The following is a 26,494-nucleotide window of genomic DNA, read 5'->3' as shown; positions in this document are numbered from 1 at the left end:
AATCAGTGATGTAGAGAGAGAGATTCAGTGATGTCCAGAGAGAGACCCGGTGATGTCCAGAGAGAGAGAGAGAGTCAGTCATGTCCAGAGAGAGAGAGAAGCAGTGATGTCCAGAGAGAGAGTCAGTAATGTCCTGAGAGAGAGTCAGTGATGTCCAGAGAGAGAGAAAGTCAATGATGTCCGGGGAGAGAGTCCGTGATGTCCAGGCAGAGAGAGAGATTCAGTGATGTCCAGAGAGAGATAGTCAGTAATGTCCAGAGAGAGTCAGTGATGTCTAGCGAGAGTCAGTGATGTCCAGAGAGAGAGAGAGAGAGAGTCAGTGATGTCCAGAGAGAGAGAGAGAGTCAGTGATGACCAGAGAGAGAGAGTCATTGATGTCCAGAGAGAGAGTCGATGATGTCGAGAGAGTGAGTCAGTGATGTCCAGAGAGAGAGTCATTGATGTCCAGAGAGAGAGTCAGTGATGTCGAGAGAGTGAGTCAGTGATGTCCAGAGAGAGAGTCAGTGATGTCCAGAGAGAGAGTCAGAGATGTGCAGAAAGAGAGTCTGTGATGCCCAGAGAGAGAGTCAGTGATGTCCAGAGAGAGAGTCAGTGATGTCCAGAGAGACAGTCAGTGATGTCCAGAGAGAGAGTCAGTGATTTCCAGAGAGAGTCAGTGATGTCCAGAGAGAGAGAGTCAGTGATATCCAGAGAGAGGGAGTCAGTGATGTCCAGAGAATCAGTGATGTCCAGAGAAAGAGTCAGTGATGTCCAGAGATAGAGCATGTGATGTCCAGAGAGAGTCAGTGATGTCGAGAGAGAGAGAGTCAGTGATGTCCAGAGAGAGAGTCAGTGATGTCCAGATAGAGAGTCAGTGATGTCCAGAGAGAGAGAGTCAGTGATGTCCAGAGAGAGAGAGTCAGTGATGTCCAGAGAGAGTCAGTGATGTCCAGAGAGAGAGAGTCAGTGATGTCCAGAGAGAGAGTCAGTGATGTCCAGAGAGAGAGTCAGTGATGTCCAGAGAGAGAGAGAGAGTCAGTGATGTCCAGAGAGAGAGTCAGTGATGTCCAGAGAGAGTCAGTGATGTCCAGAGAGAGAGAGAGAGAGAGAGCGTCAGTGATGTCCAGAGAGAGTCAGTGATGTCCAGAGAGGGAGTCAGCGATGTCCAGAGAAAGAGACAGTGATGTCCATAGAGAGTCAGTAATGTTCACAGAGAGAGGCAGTGATGTCCAGAGAGAGAGCTAGTGACATCAAGAGTGAGAGTCAGTGATGTCCAGAGAGAGTGAGAGAGAGAGTGATGTCCAGAGAGAGAGTCAGTGATGTCCAGAGAGGGAGTCAGCGATGTCCAGAGAGAGAGAGAGAGTCAGTGATGTCCAGAGAGAGAGTCAGTGATGTCCAGAGAGAGAGTCAGTGATGTCCAGAGAGAGAGTCACTGATGTCCAGAGAGAGAGAGTCAGTGATGTGCAGAGAGAGTCTGTGATGTCCAGAGAGAGAGAGAGTCAGTGATGCCCAGCGAGAGAGTCAGTGATGTCCAGAGAGAGAGTCAGTGATGTCCAGAGAGAGAGAGTCAATGATGTCCAGAGAAAGAGTCAGTGATGTCCAGAGAGAGAGTCAGTGATGTTCAGAGAGAGAGAGAGTCAGTGATGTCCAGAGAGAGAGAGAGTCAGTGATGTCCAGAGAGAGAGAGTCAGTGATGTCCAGAGAGAGAGAGTCAGTGATGTCCAGAGAGAGTCAGTGATGTCCAGAGAGAGAGAGTCAGTGATGTCCAGAGAGAGAGTCAGTGATGTCCAGAGAGAGAGTCAGTGATGTCCAGAGAGAGAGAGAGAGTCAGTGATGTCCAGAGAGAGAGAGAGAGTCAGTGATGTCCAGAGAGATAGAGTCAGTGATGTCCAGAGAGAGAGTCAGTGATGTCCAGAGAGAGAGTCAGTGATGTCCAGAGAGAGAGTCAGTGATGCCCAGAGAGAGAGTCAGTGATGTCCAGAGAGAGAGTCAGTGATGTCCAGAGAGAGAGAGTCAGTGATGTCCAGGGAGAGAGTCAGTGATGTCCAGAGAGAGAGTGTCAGTGATGTCCAGAGAGAGAGAGTCAGTGATGTCCAGAGAGAGTCAGTGATGTCCAGAGAGGGAGTCAGCGATGTCCAGAGAGAGAGAGAGAGTCAGTGATGTCCAGAGAGAGAGTCAGTGATGTCCAGAGAGAGTCAGTGATGTCCAGAGAGAGAGAGAGAGAGAGAGCGTCAGTGATGTCCAGAGAGAGTCAGTGATGTCCAGAGAGGGAGTCAGCGATGGCCAGAGAAAGAGACAGTGATGTCCATAGAGAGTCAGTAATGTTCACAGAGAGAGGCAGTGATGTCCAGAGAGAGAGCTATTGACATCCAGAGTGAGAGTCAGTGATGTCCAGAGAGAGTGAGAGAGAGAGAGCGTCAGTGATGTCCAGAGAGAGTCAGTGATGTCCAGAGAGAGAGTCAGTGATGTCCAGAGAGAGAGTCACTGATGTCCAGAGAGAGAGAGTCAGTGATGTGCAGAGAGAGTCTGTGATGTCCAGAGAGAGAGAGAGTCAGTGATGCCCAGAGAGAGAGTCAATGATGTCCAGAGAGACAGAGTCAGTGATGTCCAGAGAGAGAGTCAGTGATGTCCACAGAGAGAGAGTCAATGATGTCCAGAGAAAGAGTCAGTGATGTCCAGAGAGAGAGTCAGTGATGTTCAGAGAGAGAGAGAATCAGTGATGTCCAGAGAGAGAGAGAGTCAGTGATGTCCAGAGAGAGAGAGTCAGTGATGTCCAGAGAGAGAGAGTCAGTGATGTCCAGAGAGAGTCAGTGATGTCCAGAGAGAGAGAGTCAGTGATGTCCAGAGAGAGAGTCAGTGATGTCCAGAGAGAGAGTCAGTGATGTCCAGAGAGAGAGAGAGAGTCAGTGATGTCCAGAGAGAGAGTCAGTGATGTCCAGAGAGAGTCAGTGATGTCCAGAGAGAGAGAGAGAGAGAGAGCGTCAGTGATGTCCAGAGAGAGTCAGTGATGTCCAGAGAGCGAGTCAGCGATGTCCAGAGAAAGAGACAGTGATGTCCATAGAGAGTCAGTAATGTTCACAGAGAGAGTCCGTGATGTCCAGGCAGAGAGCGAGATTCAGTGATGTCCAGAGAGAGATAGTCAGTAATGTCCAGAGAGAGAGTCAGTGATGTCCAGAGAGAGAGCATGTGATGTCCAGAGAGAGAGAGTCAATAATGTCCAGAGAGTCAGTGATGTCCAGAGAGAGAGTCAGTGATTTCCAGAGAGAGAGAGAGAGAGTCAGTGATGGCCAGAGACAGTGTCAGTGATGTCCAGAGGGAGTCAGTGATGTCCAGAGAGAGAGTCAGTGATGTCCAGAGAGAGAGTCAGTGATGTCCAGAGAGAGTCAGTGATGTCCAGAGATAGAGAGAGTCCGTGATGTCCAGAGAGTCAGTGATGTCCAGAGAGAGAGTCAGTGATGTCCACAAAGAGAGCGTCAGTGATGTCCAGAGAGAGAGCATGTGATGTCCAGAGAGAGTCAGTGATATCCAGAGAGAGAGTCAGTGATGTCCAGAGAGAGAGTCAGTGATGTCCAGAGAGAGTCAGTGATATCCAGAGAGAGAGTCAGTGATGTCCAGAGAGAGAGTCAGTGATGTCCAGAGAGAGAGTCAGTGATGTCCAGAGAGAGAGTCAGTGATGCCCAGCGAGAGAGTCAGTGATGTCCAGAGAGAGTCAGTGATGTCCAGATAGAGAGAGAGTCAGTGATGTCCAGAGAGAGTCAGTGATGTCCAGAGAGAGAGAGTCAGTGATGTACAGAGAGTCAGTGATGTCCAGAGAGAGAGTCAGTGATGTCCAGAGAGAGAGCATGTGATGTCCAGAGAGAGTCAGTGATATCCAGAGAGTGAGTCAGTGCTGTCCAGAGAGTCAGTGACGCCCAGAGAGAGAGAGAGAGTCAGTGATGTCCAGAGAGAGAGTCAGTGATGTCCAGAGAGAGAGTCAGTTATGTCCAGAGAGAGAGTCAGTGACTCCAGAGAGAGAGTCAGTGATGTCCAGAGAGAGAGTCAGTGATGTCCAGAGAGAGTCAGTGATGTCCAGAGAGAGAGAGTCAGTGATGTCCAGAGAGAGAGTCAGTGATGTCCAGAGAGAGAGTCAGTGATGTCCAGAGAGAGAGAGAGAGAGTCAGTGATGTCCAGAGAGATAGAGTCAGTGATGTCCAGAGAGAGAGTCAGTGATGTCCAGAGAGAGAGTCAGTGATGTCCAGAGAGAGAGTCAGTGATGCCCAGAGAGAGAGTCAGTGATGTCCAGAGAGAGAGTCAGTGATGTCCAGAGAGAGAGAGTCAGTGATGTCCAGAGAGAGAGTCAGTGATGTCCAGAGAGAGAGTGTCAGTGATGTCCAGAGAGAGAGAGTCAGTGATGTCCAGAGAGAGTCAGTGATGTCCAGAGAGGGAGTCAGCGATGTCCAGAGAGAGAGAGAGAGTCAGTGATGTCCAGAGAGAGAGTCAGTGATGTCCAGAGAGAGTCAGTGATGTCCAGAGAGAGAGAGAGAGAGAGAGCGTCAGTGATGTCCAGAGAGAGTCAGTGATGTCCAGAGAGGGAGTCAGCGATGTCCAGAGAAAGAGACAGTGATGTCCATAGAGAGTCAGTAATGTTCACAGAGAGAGGCAGTGATGTCCAGAGAGAGAGCTAGTGACATCCAGAGTGAGAGTCAGTGATGTCCAGAGAGAGTGAGAGAGAGAGTGATGTCCAGAGAGAGAGTCAGTGATGTCCAGAGAGGGAGTCAGCGATGTCCAGAGAGAGAGAGAGAGTCAGTGATGTCCAGAGAGAGAGTCAGTGATGTCCAGAGAGAGTCAGTGATGTCCAGAGAGAGAGAGAGAGAGAGAGCGTCAGTGATGTCCAGAGAGAGTCAGTGATGTCCAGAGAGAGAGTCAGTGATGTCCAGAGAGAGAGTCACTGATGTCCAGAGAGAGAGAGTCAGTGATGTGCAGAGAGAGTCTGTGATGTCCAGAGAGAGAGAGAGTCAGTGATGCCCAGAGAGAGAGTCAATGATGTCCAGAGAGAGAGAGTCAGTGATGCCCAGAGAGACAGAGTCAGTGATGTCCAGAGAGAGAGTCAGTGATGTCCACAGAGAGAGAGTCAATGATGTCCAGAGAAAGAGTCAGTGATGTCCAGAGAGAGAGTCAGTGATGTTCAGAGAGAGAGAATCAGTGATGTCCAGAGAGAGAGAGAGTCAGTGATGTCCAGAGAGAGAGAGTCAGTGATGTCCAGAGAGAGAGAGTCAGTGATGTCCAGAGAGAGTCAGTGATGTCCAGAGAGAGAGAGTCAGTGATGTCCAGAGAGAGAGTCAGTGATGTCCAGAGAGAGAGTCAGTGATGTCCAGAGAGAGAGAGAGAGTCAGTGATGTCCAGAGAGAGAGTCAGTGATGTCCAGAGAGAGTCAGTGATGTCCAGAGAGAGAGAGAGAGAGAGAGCGTCAGTGATGTCCAGAGAGAGTCAGTGATGTCCAGAGAGCGAGTCAGCGATGTCCAGAGAAAGAGACAGTGATGTCCATAGAGAGTCAGTAATGTTCACAGAGAGAGTCCGTGATGTCCAGGCAGAGAGCAAGATTCAGTGATGTCCAGAGAGAGATAGTCAGTAATGTCCAGAGAGAGAGTCAGTGATGTCCAGAGAGAGAGCATGTGATGTCCAGAGAGAGAGAGTCAATAATGTCCAGAGAGTCAGTGATGTCCAGAGAGAGAGTCAGTGATGTCCAGAGAGAGAGAGAGAGAGTCAGTGATGTCCAGAGACAGTGTCAGTGATGTCCAGAGGGAGTCAGTGATGTCCAGAGAGAGAGTCAGTGATGTCCAGAGAGAGAGTCAGTGATGTCCAGAGAGAGTCAGTGATGTCCAGAGATAGAGAGAGTCCGTGATGTCCAGAGAGTCAGTGATGTCCAGAGAGAGAGTCAGTGATGTCCACAAAGAGAGCGTCAGTGATGTCCAGAGAGAGAGCATGTGATGTCCAGAGAGAGTCAGTGATATCCAGAGAGTCAGTGATGTCCAGAGAGAGAGTCAGTGATGTCCAGAGAGAGAGCATCAGTGATGTCCAGAGAGAGAGTATGTGATGTCCAGAGAGAGTCAGTGATATCCAGAGAGAGAGTCAGTGATGTCCAGAGAGAGAGTCAGTGATGTCCAGAGAGAGAGTCAGTGATGTCCAGAGAGAGAGTCAGTGATGCCCAGCGAGAGAGTCAGTGATGTCCAGAGAGAGTCAGTGATGTCCAGATAGAGAGAGAGTCAGTGATGTCCAGAGAGAGTCAGTGATGTCCAGAGAGAGAGAGTCAGTGATGTACAGAGAGTCAGTGATGTCCAGAGAGAGAGTCAGTGATGTCCAGAGAGAGAGCATGTGATGTCCAGAGAGAGTCAGTGATGTCCAGAGAGAGAGAGTCAATAATGTCCAGAGAGTCAGTGATGTCCAGAGAGAGAGTCAGTGATGTCCAGAGAGAGAGAGAGAGTCAGTGATGTCCAGAGACAGTGTCAGTGATGTCCAGAGGGAGTCAGTGATGTCCAGAGAGAGAGTCAGTGATGTCCAGAGAGAGAGTCAGTGATGTCCAGAGAGAGTCAGTGATGTCCAGAGAGAGTCAGTGATGCCCAGAGAGAGAGTCAGTGATGTCCAGAGATAGTCAGTGATGTCAAGAGAGAGAGTCAGTGATGTCCAGAGAGAGTCAGTGATGTCCACAGAGAGAGAGTCAGTGATGTACAGAGAGAGAGATCAGTGATGTACAGAGAGAGCCAGCGATGTCCAGAGATAGAGACAGTCTGTGATGTCCAGAGAGAGAGTTACTGATGTCGAGAGAGTGTCTGTGATGTCCAGAGAGAGAGTCAGTGATGTGCAGAGAGTCAGTGATGTCCAGAGAGGGAGTCAGTGATGTCCAGAGAGAAAGGGTCAGTGATGTCCAGAGAGAGAGGTTCAGTGATGTCCAGAGAGTCAGTGATGTCCAGAGAGAGTCAGTGATATCCAGAGAGAGAGAGAGACTCAGTGATGTCCAGAGAGAGAGAGTCAGTGATGTCCAGAGAGTCAGTGATGTCCAGAGAGAGAGAGTCAGTGATGTCCGGAGAGAGAGAGTCAGTGATGTCCAGAGAGAGAGACAGTGATGTCCAGAGAGAGAGGGAGAGAGTAAGTGATATCCAGAGGGAGTGTCAGTGATGTACAGAGAGAGAGTCAGTGATGTCCAGAGAGAGAGTCAGTGATGCCCAGAGAGAGAGTCAGTGATGTCCAGAGAGAGAGAGAGATAGTCAGTGCTGTCCAGAGAGAGTCAGTGATGTCCAGAGATAGAGAGAGTCCGTGATGTCCAGAGAGTCAGTTATGTCCAGAGAGAGAGTCAGTGATGTCCAGAGAGAGAGTGTCAGTGATGACCAGAGAGAGAGCATGTGATGTCCAGAGAGAGTCAGTGATATCCAGAGAGAGAGTCAGTGATGTCCAGAGAGAGAGTCAGTGATGTCCAGAGAGAGAGTCAGTGATGTCCAGAGAGAGAGTCAGTGATGCCCAGCGAGAGAGTCAGTGATGTCCAGAGAGAGTCAGTGATGTCAAGAGAGAGAGAGAGTCAGTGATGTCCAGAGAGAGAGAGTCAGTGATGTCCAGAGAGAGAGAGAGTCAGTGATGTACAGAGAGTCAGTGATGTCCAGAGAGAGAGTCAGTGATGTCCAGAGAGAGAGCATGTGATGTCCAGAGACAGTCAGTGATGTCCAGAGAGAGAGAAGCAATAATGTCCAGAGAGTCAGTGATGTCCAGAGAGAGAGTCAGTGATGTCCAGAGAGAGAGAGAGAGAGTCAGTGATGTCCAGAGACAGTGTCAGTGATGTCCAGAGGGAGTCAGTGATGTCCAGAGAGAGAGTCAGTGATGTCCAGAGAGAGAGTCAGTTATGTCCAGAGAGAGGCAGTGATGTCCAGAGAGAGAGATTGTCAGTGATGTCCAGAGAGAGTCAGTGATGTCCAGAGAGAGAGTCAGTGATGCCCAGAGAGAGAGTCAGTGATGTCCAGAGATAGTCAGTGATGTCCAGAGAGAGAGTCAGTGATGTCCAGAGAGAGTCAGTGATGTCCACAGAGAGAGAGTCAGTGATGTACAGAGAGAGAGATCAGTGATGTACAGAGAGAGTCAGCGATGTCCAGAGAGAGAGAGAGTCTGTGATGTCCAGAGAGAGAGTTACTGATGTCGAGAGAGTGTCTGTGATGTCCAGAGAGAGAGTCAGTGATGTGCAGAGAGTCAGTGATGTCCAGAGAGAGAGTCAGTGGTGTCCAGAGAGAGAGGGTCAGTGATGTCCAGAGAGTCAGTGATGTCCAGAGAGAGAGTCAGTGATGTCCAGAGAGAGAGCATGTGATGTCCAGAGAGCGTCAGTGATGTCCAGAGAGAGAGAGTCAGTGATGTCCAGAGATAGAGTCAGTGATGTCCAGAGAGTGATAGAGAGTGTCAGTGATGTCCAGAGACAGAGTCAGTGATGTCCAGAGGGAGTCAGTGATGTCCAGAGAGAGAGTCAGTGATGTCGAGAGAGAGAGTCAGTGATGTCCAGAGAGTCATTGATGTCCAGAGAGAGAGTCAGTGATGTCCAGAGAGAGAGCATGTGATGTCCAGAGAGAGTCAGTGATGTCCAGCGAGAGAGCGTCAGTGATGTCCAGAGAGAGTCAGTGATATCCAGAGAGAGAGTCAGTGATGTCCAGAGAGAGAGTCAGTGATGTCCAGAGAGAGAGTCAGTGGTGTCCAGAGAGAGAGTCAGTGATGTCCAGAGAGAGAATCAGTGATGTAGAGAGAGAGATTCAGTGATGTCCAGAGAGAGACCCGGTGATGTCCAGAGAGAGAGAGAGAGTCAGTCATGTCCAGAGAGAGAGAGAAGCAGTGATGTCCAGAGAGAGAGTCAGTAATGTCCTGAGAGAGAGTCAGTGATGTCCAGAGAGAGAGAAAGTCAATGATGTCCGGGGAGAGAGTCCGTGATGTCCAGGCAGAGAGAGAGATTCAGTGATGTCCAGAGAGAGATAGTCAGTAATGTCCAGAGAGAGTCAGTGATGTCTAGCGAGAGTCAGTGATGTCCAGAGAGAGAGAGAGAGAGAGTCAGTGATGTCCAGAGAGAGAGAGAGAGTCAGTGATGACCAGAGAGAGAGAGTCATTGATGTCCAGAGAGAGAGTCGATGATGTCGAGAGAGTGAGTCAGTGATGTCCAGAGAGAGAGTCATTGATGTCCAGAGAGAGAGTCAGTGATGTCGAGAGAGTGAGTCAGTGATGTCCAGAGAGAGAGTCAGTGATGTCCAGAGAGAGAGTCAGAGATGTGCAGAAAGAGAGTCTGTGATGCCCAGAGAGAGAGTCAGTGATGTCCAGAGAGAGAGTCAGTGATGTCCAGAGAGACAGTCAGTGATGTCCAGAGAGAGAGTCAGTGATTTCCAGAGAGAGTCAGTGATGTCCAGAGAGAGAGAGTCAGTGATATCCAGAGAGAGGGAGTCAGTGATGTCCAGAGAATCAGTGATGTCCAGAGAAAGAGTCAGTGATGTCCAGAGATAGAGCATGTGATGTCCAGAGAGAGTCAGTGATGTCGAGAGAGAGAGAGTCAGTGATGTCCAGAGAGAGAGTCAGTGATGTCCAGATAGAGAGTCAGTGATGTCCAGAGAGAGAGAGTCAGTGATGTCCAGAGAGAGAGAGTCAGTGATGTCCAGAGAGAGTCAGTGATGTCCAGAGAGAGAGAGTCAGTGATGTCCAGAGAGAGAGTCAGTGATGTCCAGAGAGAGAGTCAGTGATGTCCAGAGAGAGAGAGAGAGTCAGTGATGTCCAGAGAGAGAGTCAGTGATGTCCAGAGAGAGTCAGTGATGTCCAGAGAGAGAGAGAGAGAGAGAGCGTCAGTGATGTCCAGAGAGAGTCAGTGATGTCCAGAGAGGGAGTCAGCGATGTCCAGAGAAAGAGACAGTGATGTCCATAGAGAGTCAGTAATGTTCACAGAGAGAGGCAGTGATGTCCAGAGAGAGAGCTAGTGACATCAAGAGTGAGAGTCAGTGATGTCCAGAGAGAGTGAGAGAGAGAGTGATGTCCAGAGAGAGAGTCAGTGATGTCCAGAGAGGGAGTCAGCGATGTCCAGAGAGAGAGAGAGAGTCAGTGATGTCCAGAGAGAGAGTCAGTGATGTCCAGAGAGAGAGTCAGTGATGTCCAGAGAGAGAGTCACTGATGTCCAGAGAGAGAGAGTCAGTGATGTGCAGAGAGAGTCTGTGATGTCCAGAGAGAGAGAGAGTCAGTGATGCCCAGCGAGAGAGTCAGTGATGTCCAGAGAGAGAGTCAGTGATGTCCAGAGAGAGAGAGTCAATGATGTCCAGAGAAAGAGTCAGTGATGTCCAGAGAGAGAGTCAGTGATGTTCAGAGAGAGAGAGAGTCAGTGATGTCCAGAGAGAGAGAGAGTCAGTGATGTCCAGAGAGAGAGAGTCAGTGATGTCCAGAGAGAGAGAGTCAGTGATGTCCAGAGAGAGTCAGTGATGTCCAGAGAGAGAGAGTCAGTGATGTCCAGAGAGAGAGTCAGTGATGTCCAGAGAGAGAGTCAGTGATGTCCAGAGAGAGAGAGAGAGTCAGTGATGTCCAGAGAGAGAGAGAGAGTCAGTGATGTCCAGAGAGATAGAGTCAGTGATGTCCAGAGAGAGAGTCAGTGATGTCCAGAGAGAGAGTCAGTGATGTCCAGAGAGAGAGTCAGTGATGCCCAGAGAGAGAGTCAGTGATGTCCAGAGAGAGAGTCAGTGATGTCCAGAGAGAGAGAGTCAGTGATGTCCAGGGAGAGAGTCAGTGATGTCCAGAGAGAGAGTGTCAGTGATGTCCAGAGAGAGAGAGTCAGTGATGTCCAGAGAGAGTCAGTGATGTCCAGAGAGGGAGTCAGCGATGTCCAGAGAGAGAGAGAGAGTCAGTGATGTCCAGAGAGAGAGTCAGTGATGTCCAGAGAGAGTCAGTGATGTCCAGAGAGAGAGAGAGAGAGAGAGCGTCAGTGATGTCCAGAGAGAGTCAGTGATGTCCAGAGAGGGAGTCAGCGATGGCCAGAGAAAGAGACAGTGATGTCCATAGAGAGTCAGTAATGTTCACAGAGAGAGGCAGTGATGTCCAGAGAGAGAGCTATTGACATCCAGAGTGAGAGTCAGTGATGTCCAGAGAGAGTGAGAGAGAGAGTGATGTCCAGAGAGAGAGGCAGTGATGTCCAGAGAGAGAGATTCAGTGATGTCCAGAGAGAGAGTCAGTGATCTCCAGAGAGTGAGTCAGTGATGTCCAGAGAGAGAGTGTCAGTGATGTCCAGAGAGAGAGAGAGAGAGAGTCAGTGATGTCCAGAGAGAGAGTCAGTGATGTCCAGAGAGGGAGTCAGCGATGTCCAGGGAGAGAGAGAGAGTCAGTGATGTCCAGAGAGAGAGTCAGTGATGTCCAGAGAGAGTCAGTGATGTCCAGAGAGAGTGAGAGAGAGAGAGCGTCAGTGATGTCCAGAGAGAGTCAGTGATGTCCAGAGAGGGAGTCAGCGATGTCCAGAGAAAGAGACAGTGATGTCCATAGAGAGTCAGTAATGTTCACAGAGAGAGGCAGTGATGTCCAGAGAGAGAGCTAGTGACATCCAGAGTGAGAGTCAGTGATGTCCAGAGAGAGTGAGAGAGAGAGTGATGTCCAGAGAGAGAGTCAGTGATGTCCAGAGAGGGAGTCAGCGATGACCAGAGAGAGAGAGAGAGTCAGTGATGTCCAGAGAGAGAGTCAGTGATGTCCAGAGAGAGTCAGTGATGTCCAGAGAGAGAGAGAGAGAGAGAGCGTCAGTGATGTCCAGAGAGAGTCAGTGATGTCCAGAGAGAGAGTCAGTGATGTCCAGAGAGAGAGTCAGTGATGTCCAGAGAGAGAGAGTCAGTGATGTGCAGAGAGAGTCTGTGATGTCCAGAGAGAGAGAGAGTCAGTGATGCCCAGAGAGAGAGTCAATGTTGTCCAGAGAGAGAGAGTCAGTGATGCCCAGAGAGACAGAGTCAGTGATGTCCAGAGAGAGAGTCAGTGATGTCCAGAGAGAGAGAGTCAATGATGTCCAGAGAAAGAGTCAGTGATGTCCAGAGAGAGAGTCAGTGATATTCAGAGAGAGAGAGAATCAGTGATGTCCAGAGAGAGACAGTGATGTCCAGAGAGAGAGAGAGTCAGTGATGTCCAGAGAGAGAGTCAGTGATGTCCAGAGAGAGTCAGTGATGTCCAGAGAGAGAGAGAGAGAGAGAGCGTCAGTGATGTCCAGAGAGAGTCAGTGATGTCCAGAGAGGGAGTCAGCGATGTCCAGAGAAAGAGACAGTGATGTCCATAGAGAGTCAGTAATGTTCACAGAGAGAATCAGTGATGTCCAGAGAGAGAGTCAGTGATGTCCAGAGAGAGAGAGTCAGTGATGTCCAGAGAGAGAGAGTCAGTGATGTCCAGAGAGAGTCAGTGATGTCCAGAGAGAGAGTCAGTGATGTCCAGAGAGAGAGTCAGTGATGTCCGGAGAGAGAGTCAGTGATGTCCAGAGAGAGAGAGAGAGTCAGTGATGTCCAGAGAGAGAGAGAGAGTCAGTGATGTCCAGAGAGATAGAGTCAGTGATGTCCAGAGAGAGAGTCAGTGATGTCCAGAGAGAGAGTCAGTGATGTCCGGAGAGAGAGTCAGTGATGTCCAGAGAGAGAGAGAGAGTCAGTGATGTCCAGAGAGAGAGAGAGTCAGTGATGTCCAGAGAGATAGAGTCAGTGATGTCCAGAGAGAGAGTCAGTGATGTCCAGAGAGAGAGTCAGTGATGTCCAGAGAGAGAGTCAGTGATGCCCAGAGAGAGAGTCAGTGATGTCCAGAGAGAGAGTCAGTGATGTCCAGAGCGAGAGAGTCAATGATGTCCAGAGAGAGAGTCAGTGATGTCCAGAGAGGGAGTCAGCGATGTCCAGAGAGAGAGAGTCAGTGATGTCCAGAGAGAGAGTCAGTGATGTCCAGAGAGAGTCAGTGATGTCCAGAGAGAGTGAGAGAGAGAGAGCGTCAGTGATGTCCAGAGAGAGTCAGTGATGTCCAGAGAGGGAGTCAGCGATGTCCAGAGAAAGAGACAGTGATGTCCATAGAGAGTCAGTAATGTTCACAGAGAGAGGCAGTGATGTCCAGAGAGAGAGAGAGAGAGAGAGCGTCAGTGATGTCCAGAGAGAGTCAGTGATGTCCAGAGAGAGAGTCAGTGATGTCCAGAGAGAGACAGAGAGTCAGTGATGTCCAGAGAGAGAGAGAGAGTCAGTGATGTCCAGAGAGATAGAGTCAGTGATGTCCAGAGAGAGAGTCAGTGATGTCCAGAGATAGTCAGTAATGTTCACAGAGAGAGGCAGTGATGTCCAGAGAGAGAGCTAGTGACATCCAAAGTGAGAGTCAGTGATGTCCAGAGAGAGTGAGAGAGAGAGTGATGTCCAGAGAGAGAGTCAGTGATGTCCAGAGAGGGAGTCAGCGATGACCAGAGAGAGAGAGAGAGTCAGTGATGTCCAGAGAGAGAGTCAGTGATGTCCAGAGAGAGTCAGTGATGTCCAGAGAGAGAGAGAGAGCGTCAGTGATGTCCAGAGAGAGTCAGTGATGTCCAGAGAGTGAGTCAGTGATGCCCAGAGAGAGACAGAGAGTCAGTGATGTCCAGAGAGAGAGAGAGAGTCAGTGATGTCCAGAGAGATAGAGTCAGTGATGTCCAGAGAGAGAGTCAGTGATGTCCAGAGAGAGAGTCAGTGATGTCCAGAGAGAGAGTCAGTGATGCCCAGAGAGAGAGTCAGTGATGTCCAGAGAGAGAGTCAGTGATGTCCAGAGAGAGAGAGTCAGTGATGTCCAGAGAGAGAGTGTCAGTGATGTCCAGAGAGAGAGAGTCAGTGATGTCCAGACAGAGTCAGTGATGTCCAGAGAGGGAGTCAGCGATGTCCAGAGAGAGTCAGTGATGTCCAGAGAGAGAGAGAGAGAGAGAGAGCGTCAGTGATGTCCAGAGAGAGTCAGTGATGTCCAGAGAGGGAGTCAGCGATGTCCAGAGAAAGAGACAGTGATGTCCATAGAGAGTCAGTAATGTTCACAGAGAGAGTCAGTGATGTCCAGAGAGAGAGTCAGTGATGTCCAGAGAGAGAGTCAGTGATGTCCAGAGAGAGAGAGTCAGTGATGTGCAGAGAGAGTCTGTGATGTCCAGAGAGAGAGTCAATGATGTCCAGAGAGAGAGAGTCAGTGATGCCCAGAGAGACAGAGTCAGTGATGTCCAGAGAGAGAGTCAGTGATGTCCAGAGAGAGAGTCAGTGATGTCCAGAGAGAGAGAGTCAATGATGTCCAGAGAAAGAGTCAGTGATGTCCAGAGAGAGAGTCAGTGATGTCCAGAGAGAGAGATTCAGTGATGTCCAGAGAGAGAGTCAGTGATCTCCAGAGAGTGAGTCAGTGATGTCCAGAGAGAGAGTGTCAGTGATGTCCAGAGAGAGAGAGAGAGAGAGTCAGTGATGTCCAGAGAGAGAGTCAGCGATGTCCAGAGAGAGAGAGAGAGAGTCAGTGATGTCCAGAGAGAGAGTCAGTGATGTCCAGAGAGAGTCAGTGATGTCCTGAGAGAGAGAGAGATAGAGCGTCAGTGATGTCCAGAGAGAGAGTCAGTGATGTCCAGAGAGGGAGTTAGCGATGTCCAGAGAAAGAGACAGTGATGTCCACAGAGAGTCAGTGATGTTCAGAGAGAGAGTCAGTGATGTCCACAGAGAGAGCCAGTGATATCCAGAGAGAGAGTCAGTGACGTCCAGAGAGAGAGTCAGTGATGTCCAGAGAGAGTCAGTGATGTCCAGAGAGAGAGAGAGAATCAATGATGTCCAGAGAGAGAGTCAGTGATGTCCAGAGAGAGTCAGTGATATCCAGAGAGAGAGTCAGTGATGTCCAGAGAGTCAGTGACGCCCAGAGAGAGAGAGAGAGTCAGTGATGTCCAGAGAGAGAGTCAGTGATGTCCAGAGAGAGAGTCAGTTATGTCCAGAGAGAGAGTCAGTGACTCCAGAGAGAGAGTCAGTGATGTCCAGAGAAAGAGTCAGTGATGTCCAGAGAGAGAGTCAGTGGTGTCCAGAGAGAGAGAGTCAGTGATGTGCAGAGAGAGAGAGTCAGTGATGTCCAGAGAGAGTCAGTGATGTCCAGAGAGAGAGAGTCAGTGATGTCCAGAGAGAGAGTCAGTGATGTCCAGAGAGAGAGTCAGTGATGTCCAGAGAGAGAGAGAGAGAGTCAGTGATGTCCAGAGAGATAGAGTCAGTGATGTCCAGAGAGAGAGTCAGTGATGTCCAGAGAGAGAGTCAGTGATGTCCAGAGAGAGAGTCAGTGATGCCCAGAGAGAGAGTCAGTGATGTCCAGAGAGAGAGTCAGTGATGTCCAGAGAGAGAGAGTCAGTGATGTCCAGAGAGAGAGTCAGTGATGTCCAGAGAGAGAGTGTCAGTGATGTCCAGAGAGAGAGAGTCAGTGATGTCCAGAGAGAGTCAGTGATGTCCAGAGAGGGAGTCAGCGATGTCCAGAGAGAGAGAGAGAGTCAGTGATGTCCAGAGAGAGAGTCAGTGATGTCCAGAGAGAGTCAGTGATGTCCAGAGAGAGAGAGAGAGAGAGAGCGTCAGTGATGTCCAGAGAGAGTCAGTGATGTCCAGAGAGGGAGTCAGCGATGTCCAGAGAAAGAGACAGTGATGTCCATAGAGAGTCAGTAATGTTCACAGAGAGAGGCAGTGATGTCCAGAGAGAGAGCTAGTGACATCCAGAGTGAGAGTCAGTGATGTCCAGAGAGAGTGAGAGAGAGAGTGATGTCCAGAGAGAGAGTCAGTGATGTCCAGAGAGGGAGTCAGCGATGTCCAGAGAGAGAGAGAGAGTCAGTGATGTCCAGAGAGAGAGTCAGTGATGTCCAGAGAGAGTCAGTGATGTCCAGAGAGAGAGAGAGAGAGAGAGCGTCAGTGATGTCCAGAGAGAGAGTCAGTGATGCCCAGAGAGAGAGTCAGTGATGTCCAGAGAGAGAGTCAGTGATGTCCAGAGAGAGAGAGTCAGTGATGTCCAGAGAGAGAGTCAGTGATGTCCAGAGAGAGTCAGTGATGTCCAGAGAGGGAGTCAGCGATGTCCAGAGAGAGAGAGAGAGTCAGTGATGTCCAGAGAGAGAGTCAGTGATGTCCAGAGAGAGTCAGTGATGTCCAGAGAGAGAGAGAGAGAGAGAGCGTCAGTGATGTCCAGAGAGAGTCAGTGATGTCCAGAGAGGGAGTCAGCGATGTCCAGAGAAAGAGACAGTGATGTCCATAGAGAGTCAGTAATGTTCACAGAGAGAGGCAGTGATGTCCAGAGAGAGAGCTAGTGACATCCAGAGTGAGAGTCAGTGATGCCCAGAGAGAGTGAGAGAGAGTGATGTCCAGAGAGAGAGTCAGTGATGTCCAGAGAGGGAGTCAGCGATGTCCAGAGAGAGAGAGAGAGTCAGTGATGTCCAGAGAGAGAGTCAGTGATGTCCAGAGAGAGTCAGTGATGTCCAGAGAGAGAGAGAGAGAGAGAGCGTCAGTGATGTCCAGAGAGAGTCAGTGATGTCCAGAGAGAGAGTCAGTGATGTCCAGAGAGAGAGTCACTGATGTCCAGAGAGAGAGAGTCAGTGATGTGCAGAGAGAGTCTGTGATGTCCAGAGAGAGAGAGAGTCAGTGATGCCCAGAGAGAGAGTCAATGATGTCCAGAGAGAGAGAGTCAGTGATGCCCAGAGAGACAGAGTCAGTGATGTCCAGAGAGAGAGTCAGTGATGTCCACAGAGAGAGAGTCAATGATGTCCAGAGAAAGAGTCAGTGATGTCCAGACAGAGAGTCAGTGATGTTCAGAGAGAGAGAGAATCAGTGATGTCCAGAGAGAGAGAGAGTCAGTGATGTCCAGAGAGAGAGAGTCAGTGATGTCCAGAGAGAGAGAGTCAGTGATGTCCAGAGAGAGTCAGTGATGTCCAGAGAGAGAGAGTCAGTGATGTCCAGAGAGAGAGTCAGTGATGTCCAGAGAGAGAGTCAGTGATGTCCAGAGAGAGAGAGAGAGTCAGTGATGTCCAGAGAGAGAGTCAGTGATGTCCAGAGAGAGTCAGTGATGTCCAGAGAGAGAGAGAGAGAGAGAGCGTCAGTGATGTCCAGAGAGAGTCAGTGATGTCCAGAGAGCGAGTCAGCGATGTCCAGAGAAAGAGACAGTGATGTCCATAGAGAGTCAGTAATGTTCACAGAGAGAGTCCGTGATGTCCAGGCAGAGAGCGAGATTCAGTGATGTCCAGAGAGAGATAGTCAGTAATGTCCAGAGAGAGAGTCAGTGATGTCCAGAGAGAGAGCATGTGATGTCCAGAGAGAGAGAGTCAATAATGTCCAGAGAGTCAGTGATGTCCAGAGAGAGAGTCAGTGATGTCCAGAGAGAGAGAGAGAGAGTCAGTGATGTCCAGAGACAGTGTCAGTGATGTCCAGAGGGAGTCAGTGATGTCCAGAGAGAGAGTCAGTGATGTCCAGAGAGAGAGTCAGTGATGTCCAGAGAGAGTCAGTGATGTCCAGAGATAGAGAGAGTCCGTGATGTCCAGAGAGTCAGTGATGTCCAGAGAGAGTCAGTGATGTCCAGAGAGAGTGAGAGAGAGAGAGCGTCAGTGATGTCCAGAGAGAGTCAGTGATGTCCAGAGAGGGAGTCAGCGATGTCCAGAGAAAGAGACAGTGATGTCCATAGAGAGTCAGTAATGTTCACAGAGAGAGGCAGTGATGTCCAGAGAGAGAGCTAGTGACATCCAGAGTGAGAGTCAGTGATGTCCAGAGAGAGTGAGAGAGAGAGTGATGTCCAGAGAGAGAGTCAGTGATGTCCAGAGAGGGAGTCAGCGATGACCAGAGAGAGAGAGAGAGTCAGTGATGTCCAGAGAGAGAGTCAGTGATGTCCAGAGAGAGTCAGTGATGTCCAGAGAGAGAGAGAGAGAGAGAGCGTCAGTGATGTCCAGAGAGAGTCAGTGATGTCCAGAGAGAGAGTCAGTGATGTCCAGAGAGAGAGTCAGTGATGTCCAGAGAGAGAGAGTCAGTGATGTGCAGAGAGAGTCTGTGATGTCCAGAGAGAGAGAGAGTCAGTGATGCCCAGAGAGAGAGTCAATGTTGTCCAGAGAGAGAGAGTCAGTGATGCCCAGAGAGACAGAGTCAGTGATGTCCAGAGAGAGAGTCAGTGATGTCCAGAGAGAGAGAGTCAATGATGTCCAGAGAAAGAGTCAGTGATGTCCAGAGAGAGAGTCAGTGATATTCAGAGAGAGAGAGAATCAGTGATGTCCAGAGAGAGACAGTGATGTCCAGAGAGAGAGAGAGTCAGTGATGTCCAGAGAGAGAGTCAGTGATGTCCAGAGAGAGTCAGTGATGTCCAGAGAGAGAGAGAGAGAGAGAGCATCAGTGATGTCCAGAGAGAGTCAGTGATGTCCAGAGAGGGAGTCAGCGATGTCCAGAGAAAGAGACAGTGATGTCCATAGAGAGTCAGTAATGTTCACAGAGAGAATCAGTGATGTCCAGAGAGAGAGTCAGTGATGTCCAGAGAGAGAGAGTCAGTGATGTCCAGAGAGAGAGAGTCAGTGATGTCCAGAGAGAGTCAGTGATGTCCAGAGAGAGAGTCAGTGATGTCCAGAGAGAGAGTCAGTGATGTCCGGAGAGAGAGTCAGTGATGTCCAGAGAGAGAGAGAGAGTCAGTGATGTCCAGAGAGAGAGAGAGAGTCAGTGATGTCCAGAGAGATAGAGTCAGTGATGTCCAGAGAGAGAGTCAGTGATGTCCAGAGAGAGAGTCAGTGATGTCCGGAGAGAGAGTCAGTGATGTCCAGAGAGAGAGAGAGAGTCAGTGATGTCCAGAGAGAGAGAGAGTCAGTGATGTCCAGAGAGATAGAGTCAGTGATGTCCAGAGAGAGAGTCAGTGATGTCCAGAGAGAGAGTCAGTGATGTCCAGAGAGAGAGTCAGTGATGCCCAGAGAGAGAGTCAGTGATGTCCAGAGAGAGTCAGTGATGTCCAGAGAGAGAGAGTCAGTGATGTCCAGAGAGAGAGTCAGTGATGTCCAGAGAGGGAGTCAGCGATGTCCAGAGAGAGAGAGTCAGTGATGTCCAGAGAGAGAGTCAGTGATGTCCAGAGAGAGTCAGTGATGTCCAGAGAGAGTGAGAGAGAGAGAGCGTCAGTGATGTCCAGAGAGAGTCAGTGATGTCCAGAGAGGGAGTCAGCGATGTCCAGAGAAAGAGACAGTGATGTCCATAGAGAGTCAGTAATGTTCACAGAGAGAGGCAGTGATGTCCAGAGAGAGAGAGAGAGAGAGAGCGTCAGTGATGTCCAGAGAGAGTCAGTGATGTCCAGAGAGAGAGTCAGTGATGTCCAGAGAGAGACAGAGAGTCAGTGATGTCCAGAGAGAGAGAGAGAGTCAGTGATGTCCAGAGAGATAGAGTCAGTGATGTCCAGAGAGAGAGTCAGTGATGTCCAGAGAGAGTCAGTAATGTTCACAGAGAGAGGCAGTGATGTCCAGAGAGAGAGCTAGTGACATCCAGAGTGAGAGTCAGTGATGTCCAGAGAGAGTGAGAGAGAGAGTGATGTCCAGAGAGAGAGTCAGTGATGTCCAGAGAGGGAGTCAGCGATGACCAGAGAGAGAGAGAGAGTCAGTGATGTCCAGAGAGAGAGTCAGTGATGTCCAGAGAGAGTCAGTGATGTCCAGAGAGAGAGAGAGAGAGAGAGAGCGTCAGTGATGTCCAGAGAGAGTCAGTGATGTCCAGAGAGTGAGTCAGTGATGTCCAGAGAGAGACAGAGAGTCAGTGATGTCCAGAGAGAGAGAGAGAGTCAGTGATGTCCAGAGAGAGAGTCAGTGATGTCCAGAGAGAGAGTCAGTGATGTCCAGAGAGAGAGTCAGTGATGCCCAGAGAGAGAGTCAGTGATGTCCAGAGAGAGAGTCAGTGATGTCCAGAGAGAGAGAGTCAGTGATGTCCAGAGAGAGAGTGTCAGTGATGTCCAGAGAGAGAGAGTCAGTGATGTCCAGACAGAGTCAGTGATGTCCAGAGAGGGAGTCAGCGATGTCCAGAGAGAGTCAGTGATGTCCAGAGAGAGAGAGAGAGAGAGAGAGCGTCAGTGATGTCCAGAGAGAGCCAGTGATGTCCAGAGAGGGAGTCAGCGATGCCCAGAGAAAGAGACAGTGATGTCCATAGAGAGTCAGTAATGTTCACAGAGAGAGTCAGTGATGTCCAGAGAGAGAGTCAGTGATGTCCAGAGAGAGAGTCAGTGATGTCCAGAGAGAGAGAGTCAGTGATGTGCAGAGAGAGTCTGTGATGTCCAGAGAGAGAGTCAATGATGTCCAGAGAGAGAGAGTCAGTGATGCCCAGAGAGACAGAGTCAGTGATGTCCAGAGAGAGAGTCAGTGATGTCCAGAGAGAGAGTCAGTGATGTCCAGAGAGAGAGAGTCAATGATGTCCAGAGAAAGAGTCAGTGATGTCCAGAGAGAGAGTCAGTGATGTCCAGAGAGAGAGATTCAGTGATGTCCAGAGAGAGAGTCAGTGATCTCCAGAGAGTGAGTCAGTGATGTCCAGAGAGAGAGTGTCAGTGATGTCCAGAGAGAGAGAGAGTCAGTGATGTCCAGAGAGAGAGTCAGCGATGTCCAGAGAGAGAGAGAGAGAGTCAGTGATGTCCAGAGAGAGAGTCAGTGATGTCCAGAGAGAGTCAGTGATGTCCTGACAGAGAGAGAGATAGAGCGTCAGTGATGTCCAGAGAGAGAGTCAGTGATGTCCAGAGAGGGAGTTAGCGATGACCAGAGAAAGAGACAGTGATGTCCACAGAGAGTCAGTGATGTTCAGAGAGAGAGTCAGTGATGTCCACAGAGAGAGCCAGTGATATCCAGAGAGAGAGTCAGTGACGTCCAGAGAGAGAGTCAGTGATGTCCAGAGAGAGTCAGTGATGTCCAGAGAGAGAGAGAGAATCAATGATGTCCAGAGAGAGAGTCAGTGATGTCCAGAGAGAGTCAGTGATATCCAGAGAGTGAGTCAGTGATGTCCAGAGAGTCAGTGACGCCCAGAGAGAGAGAGAGAGTCAGTGATGTCCAGAGAGAGAGTCAGTGATGTCCAGAGAGAGAGTCAGTTATGTCCAGAGAGAGAGTCAGTGACTCCAGAGAGAGAGTCAGTGATGTCCAGAGAAAGAGTCAGTGATGTCCAGAGAGAGAGTCAGTGGTGTCCAGAGAGAGAGAGTCAGTGATGTGCAGAGAGAGAGAGTCAGTGATGTCCAGAGAGAGTCAGTGATGTCCAGAGAGAGAGAGTCAGTGATGTCCAGAGAGAGAGTCAGTGATGTCCAGAGAGAGAGTCAGTGATGTCCAGAGAGAGAGAGAGAGAGTCAGTGATGTCCAGAGAGATAGAGTCAGTGATGTCCAGAGAGAGAGTCAGTGATGTCCAGAGAGAGAGTCAGTGATGTCCAGAGAGAGAGTCAGTGATGCCCAGAGAGAGAGTCAGTGATGTCCAGAGAGAGAGTCAGTGATGTCCAGAGAGAGAGAGTCAGTGATGTCCAGAGAGAGAGTCAGTGATGTCCAGAGAGAGAGTGTCAGTGATGTCCAGAGAGAGAGAGTCAGTGATGTGCAGAGAGAGTCAGTGATGTCCAGAGAGGGAGTCAGCGATGTCCAGAGAGAGAGAGAGAGTCAGTGATGTCCAGAGAGAGAGTCAGTGATGTCCAGAGAGAGTCAGTGATGTCCAGAGAGAGAGAGAGAGAGAGAGCGTCAGTGATGTCCAGAGAGAGTCAGTGATGTCCAGAGAGGGAGTCAGCGATGTCCAGAGAAAGAGACAGTGATGTCCATAGAGAGTCAGTAATGTTCACAGAGAGAGGCAGTGATGTCCAGAGAGAGAGCTAGTGACATCCAGAGTGAGAGTCAGTGATGTCCAGAGAGAGTGAGAGAGAGAGTGATGTCCAGAGAGAGAGTCAGTGATGTCCAGAGAGGGAGTCAGCGATGTCCAGAGAGAGAGAGAGAGTCAGTGATGTCCAGAGAGAGAGTCAGTGATGTCCAGAGAGAGTCAGTGATGTCCAGAGAGAGAGAGAGAGAGAGAGCGTCAGTGATGTCCAGAGAGAGAGTCAGTGATGCCCAGAGAGAGAGTCAGTGATGTCCAGAGAGAGAGTCAGTGATGTCCAGAGAGAGAGAGTCAGTGATGTCCAGAGAGAGAGTCAGTGATGTCCAGAGAGAGAGTGTCAGTGATGTCCAGAGAGAGAGAGTCAGTGATGTCCAGAGAGAGTCAGTGATGTCCAGAGAGGGAGTCAGCGATGTCCAGAGAGAGAGAGAGAGTCAGTGATGTCCAGAGAGAGAGTCAGTGATGTCCAGAGAGAGTCAGTGATGTCCAGAGAGAGAGAGAGAGAGAGAGCGTCAGTGATGTCCAGAGAGAGTCAGTGATGTCCAGAGAGGGAGTCAGCGATGTCCAGAGAAAGAGACAGTGATGTCCATAGAGAGTCAGTAATGTTCACAGAGAGAGGCAGTGATGTCCAGAGAGAGAGCTAGTGACATCCAGAGTGAGAGTCAGTGATACCCAGAGAGAGTGAGAGAGAGTGATGTCCAGAGAGAGAGTCAGTGATGTCCAGAGAGGGAGTCAGCGATGTCCAGAGAGAGAGAGAGAGTCAGTGATGTCCAGAGAGAGAGTCAGTGATGTCCAGAGAGAGTCAGTGATGTCCAGAGAGAGAGGGAGAGAGAGAGCGTCAGTGATGTCCAGAGAGAGTCAGTGATGTCCAGAGAGAGAGTCAGTGATGTCCAGAGAGAGAGTCACTGATGTCCAGAGAGAGAGAGTCAGTGATGTGCAGAGAGAGTCTGTGATGTCCAGAGAGAGAGAGAGTCAGTGATGCCCAGAGAGAGAGTCAATGATGTCCAGAGAGAGAGAGTCAGTGATGCCCAGAGAGACAGAGTCAGTGATGTCCAGAGAGAGAGTCAGTGATGTCCACAGAGAGAGAGTCAATGATGTCCAGAGAAAGAGTCAGTGATGTCCAGACAGAGAGTCAGTGATGTTCAGAGAGAGAGAGAATCAGTGATGTCCAGAGAGAGAGAGAGTCAGTGATGTCCAGAGAGAGAGAGTCAGTGATGTCCAGAGAGAGAGAGTCAGTGATGTCCAGAGAGAGTCAGTGATGTCCAGAGAGAGAGAGTCAGTGATGTCCAGAGAGAGAGTCAGTGATGTCCAGAGAGAGAGTCAGTGATGTCCAGAGAGAGAGAGAGAGTCAGTGATGTCCAGAGAGAGAGTCAGTGATGTCCAGAGAGAGTCAGTGATGTCCAGAGAGAGAGAGAGAGAGAGAGCGTCAGTGATGTCCAGAGAGAGTCAGTGATGTCCAGAGAGCGAGTCAGCGATGTCCAGAGAAAGAGACAGTGATGTCGATAGAGAGTCAGTAATGTTCACAGAGAGAGTCCGTGATGTCCAGGCAGAGAGCGAGATTCAGTGATGTCCAGAGAGAGATAGTCAGTAATGTCCAGAGAGAGAGTCAGTGATGTCCAGAGAGAGAGCATGTGATGTCCAGAGAGAGAGAGTCAATAATGTCCAGAGAGTCAGTGATGTCCAGAGAGAGAGTCAGTGATGTCCAGAGAGAGAGAGAGAGAGTCAGTGATGTCCAGAGACAGTGTCAGTGATGTCCAGAGGGAGTCAGTGATGTCCAGAGAGAGAGTCAGTGATGTCCAGAGAGAGAGTCAGTGATGTCCAGAGAGAGTCAGTGATGTCCAGAGATAGAGAGAGTCCGTGATGTCCAGAGAGTCAGTGATGTCCAGAGAGAGAGTCAGTGATGTCCACAAAGAGAGCGTCAGTGATGTCCAGAGAGAGAGCATGTGATGTCCAGAGAGAGTCAGTGATATCCAGAGAGAGAGTCAGTGATGTCCAGAGAGAGAGTCAGTGATGTCCAGAGAGAGAGCATCAGTGATGTCCAGAGAGAGAGTATGTGATGTCCAGAGAGAGTCAGTGATATCCAGAGAGAGAGTCAGTGATGTCCAGAGAGAGAGTCAGTGATGTCCAGAGAGAGAGTCAGTGATGTCCAGAGAGAGAGTCAGTGATGTCCAGAGAGAGAGTCAGTGATGCCCAGCGAGAGAGTCAGTGATGTCCAGAGAGAGTCAGTGATGTCCAGATAGAGAGTCAGTGATGTCCAGAGAGAGAGCATGTGATGTCCAGAGAGAGTCAGTGATATCCAGAGAGTGAGTCAGTGATGTCCAGAGAGTCAGTGACGCCCAGAGAGAGAGAGAGAGTCAGTGATGTCCAGAGAGAGAGTCAGTGATGTCCAGAGAGAGAGTCAGTTATGTCCAGAGAGAGAGTCAGTGACTCCAGAGAGAGAGTCAGTGATGTCCAGAGAGAGAGTCAGTGATGTCCAGAGAGAGAGTCAGTGGTGTCCAGAGAGAGAGAGTCAGTGATGTGCAGAGAGAGAGAGTCAGTGATGTCCAGAGAGAGTCAGTGATGTCCAGAGAGAGAGAGTCAGTGATGTCCAGAGAGAGAGTCAGTGATGTCCAGAGAGAGAGTCAGTGATGTCCAGAGAGAGAGAGAGAGAGTCAGTGATGTCCAGAGAGATAGAGTCAGTGATGTCCAGAGAGAGAGTCAGTGATGTCCAGAGAGAGAGTCAGTGATGTCCAGAGAGAGAGTCAGTGATGCCCAGAGAGAGAGTCAGTGATGTCCAGAGAGAGAGTCAGTGATGTCCAGAGAGAGAGAGTCAGTGATGTCCAGAGAGAGAGTCAGTGATGTCCAGAGAGAGAGTGTCAGTGATGTCCAGAGAGAGAGAGTCAGTGATGTCCAGAGAGAGTCAGTGATGTCCAGAGAGGGAGTCAGCGATGTCCAGAGAGAGAGAGAGAGTCAGTGATGTCCAGAGAGAGAGTCAGTGATGTCCAGAGAGAGTCAGTGATGTCCAGAGAGAGAGAGAGAGAGAGAGAGCGTCAGTGATGTCCAGAGAGAGTCAGTGATGTCCAGAGAGGGAGTCAGCGATGTCCAGAGAAAGAGACAGTGATGTCCATAGAGAGTCAGTAATGTTCACAGAGAGAGGCAGTGATGTCCAGAGAGAGAGCTAGTGACATCCAGAGTGAGAGTCAGTGATGTCCAGGGAGAGTGAGAGAGAGAGTGATGTCCAGAGAGAGAGTCAGTGATGTCCAGAGAGGGAGTCAGCGATGTCCAGAGAGAGAGAGAGAGTCAGTGATGTCCAGAGAGAGAGTCAGTGATGTCCAGAGAGAGTCAGTGATGTCCAGAGAGAGAGAGCGTCAGTGATGTCCAGAGAGAGTCAGTGATGTCCAGAGAGAGAGTCAGTGATGTCCAGAGAGAGAGTCACTGATGTCCAGAGAGAGAGAGTCAGTGATGTGCAGAGAGAGTCTGTGATGTCCAGAGAGAGAGAGAGTCAGTGATGCCCAGAGAGAGAGTCAATGATGTCCAGAGAGAGAGAGTCAGTGATGCCCAGAGAGACAGAGTCAGTGATGTCCAGAGAGAGAGTCAGTGATGTCCACAGAGAGAGAGTCAATGATGTCCAGAGAAAGAGTCAGTGATGTCCAGAGAGAGAGTCAGTGATGTTCAGAGAGAGAGAGAATCAGTGATGTCCAGAGAGAGAGAGAGTCAGTGATGTCCAGAGAGAGAGAGTCAGTGATGTCCAGAGAGAGAGAGTCAGTGATGTCCAGAGAGAGTCAGTGATGTCCAGAGAGAGAGAGTCAGTGATGTCCAGAGAGAGAGTCAGTGATGTCCAGAGAGAGAGTCAGTGATGTCCAGAGAGAGAGAGAGAGTCAGTGATGTCCAGAGAGAGAGTCAGTGATGTCCAGAGAGAGTCAGTGATGTCCAGAGAGAGAGAGAGAGAGAGAGCGTCAGTGATGTCCAGAGAGAGTCAGTGATGTCCAGAGAGCGAGTCAGCGATGTCCAGAGAAAGAGACAGTGATGTCCATAGAGAGTCAGTAATGTTCACAGAGAGAGTCCGTGATGTCCAGGCAGAGATCGAGATTCAGTGATGTCCAGAGAGAGAGAGTCAATAATGTCCAGAGAGTCAGTGATGTCCAGAGAGAGAGTCAGTGATGTCCAGAGAGAGAGAGAGAGAGTCAGTGATGTCCAGAGACAGTGTCAGTGATGTCCAGAGGGAGTCAGTGATGTCCAGAGAGAGAGTCAGTGATGTCCAGAGAGAGAGTCAGTGATGTCCAGAGAGAGTCAGTGATGTCCAGAGATAGAGAGAGTCCGTGATGTCCAGAGAGTCAGTGATGTCCAGAGAGAGAGTCAGTGATGTCCACAAAGAGAGCGTCAGTGATGTCCAGAGAGAGAGCATGTGATGTCCAGAGAGAGTCAGTGATATCCAGAGAGAGAGTCAGTGATGTCCAGAGAGAGAGTCAGTGATGTCCAGAGAGAGAGCATCAGTGATGTCCAGAGAGAGAGTATGTGATGTCCAGAGAGAGTCAGTGATATCCAGAGAGAGAGTCAGTGATGTCCAGAGAGAGAGTCAGTGATGTCCAGAGAGAGAGTCAGTGATGTCCAGAGAGAGAGTCAGTGATGCCCAGCGAGAGAGTCAGTGATGTCCAGAGAGAGTCAGTGATGTCCAGATAGAGAGAGAGTCAGTGATGTCCAGAGAGAGTCAGTGATGTCCAGAGAGAGAGAGTCAGTGATGTACAGAGAGTCAGTGATGTCCAGAGAGAGAGTCAGTG

This window comes from Scyliorhinus torazame, chromosome 2 (genome assembly GCF_047496885.1).
Source record: "Scyliorhinus torazame isolate Kashiwa2021f chromosome 2, sScyTor2.1, whole genome shotgun sequence".
In the NCBI taxonomy this organism is placed as follows: domain Eukaryota; kingdom Metazoa; phylum Chordata; class Chondrichthyes; order Carcharhiniformes; family Scyliorhinidae; genus Scyliorhinus; species Scyliorhinus torazame.
Note: the sequence above shows the minus strand (reverse complement) of the source record.